The sequence below is a fragment of the Epinephelus moara genome, chromosome 4, assembly GCF_006386435.1.
Source record: "Epinephelus moara isolate mb chromosome 4, YSFRI_EMoa_1.0, whole genome shotgun sequence".
Taxonomy (NCBI): domain Eukaryota; kingdom Metazoa; phylum Chordata; class Actinopteri; order Perciformes; family Serranidae; genus Epinephelus; species Epinephelus moara.
In genome coordinates this window covers 383456-385058 of record NC_065509.1, presented here as the reverse complement: position 1 = coordinate 385058, position 1603 = coordinate 383456, and positions in this window count along the sequence as shown.

Sequence of the window (1603 nt, the reverse complement as noted above, 5' to 3'; positions counted from 1 at the left end):
CAGTCCGCTGAACAACGCAACGGGTTGTGAATGAAATAAACTTAATTACAACATGACAGTCTTGCACGAAATATCATTAACGTTACTCTTTGTAGTCACGTAGGCATGTGAATTACAGCGTTTCATTGCAAAGAATGCATGTAACGGGTACACTTGCGCTGTTTCTCCGCTATCTCATTCAAATTAGCCAGATGTAGAGGGCGGGTATTTATACGTCATGGCGTTCAGCTGAAAAACTCTTCCGGATAGGAAGCTCTCGACCATCCTAGCTCGTAGCTGCTTAAAGCTTGCTGCTAGCTCCTAGCGCTAGCTCCTCGCTGCACAATTAAGAGACTTGGGACGGCCTAGAAGATGGCGGACCCCAAACGACTTCTGGTTCAAGCGAGGAGCTAGCAGTAGCACTATAAAAATAAGAGACTTGGGACGGACCCCAGTGGTTTAGTTGAAGGCTAAAAGTCTGTAGCTGGAGTTCAGTTGTCAATCTGGTGTCATCTGGTCGTTCCTCCCAGCAGAAGCATTGCTTGTAAGTTGCTCATATATACTTAACAGTTTCCTTCAAACTGCAGATATTGTGTTTTTGCTAATGTTAAAAGTGTAAGTTTTATTTTGCCACCTAACTGCCAACCATTCGGCCTAGTTGTCTGAGATACCTGTTCACGTGACTGCTGTATTGTGTACATCTTTGGGGTAAATTCATATGGCTGTTAAGGTGATTAGGCAGTATTGTGGGGATGTTTGTAGTGATGTTTGCGTATTTGATTGGGTGTTTATGCTAAATGGACCACAGGGTGGAGGCCTAATCACTTTGCCTTTGGTTGCCTTACCATTTGAATGTTGGCCATATTGGTGTTAGAGTTTACTATTTCTTAGTATCCTTTGTTACTTATTTTGTGTATATTAAAGAGGCAACAGATAGGATTCGGTGTTTTTTAGCTTGGCGCCACCTAGCGTCAGCGGTGTTGCTCGCACTGTCGCAAAGACCAAATTGACCATGGGAATCAGAGATAATTAATAAAATGTAAGCTGTAAAGCCACCAGTATACTTCTATATATATGTAGAATGAGAAGGTGTGTGGACACTATACTAAATAAATGAATAAAGAGACCGAGCAACAATTATCAGATTTATCTTAAGAAAAAACAAATAGCAATGCAAATAATTATACCAGAATGCACAGTACCAGTACAAACAACTCACAGTAGATTCTACCAAAATGTACAGTAAAAATAGTCAAAAAACATGCACATCCCAAGGTCCATTTGGAGTGGGTGCTGGATACATATATATATGAAAAAAGGAAAAAATGTACTGCACACCAAGTCTCCGCTCCCATTGAAGGCTTTTTTATTTGCGCTGTGACGTTTTGAGCACAGGGCTCTTTCTCAAACTGCTGTTACATGGATAGACAGAGAGTTGTTAGTTTAAGAAGATACCCGCCCATATATGACATGTGATTTAACACACATGGTGTCAATTGGTATCAATCAGTTTGGAAAAATACTTAAAAAAATATATAGAAAAATATTATGCAAATACATTTGAAAAATATTGCAAGGTACATTTGTGAAGTACATAGAAGGTATCCAAATATCAAAATAATAT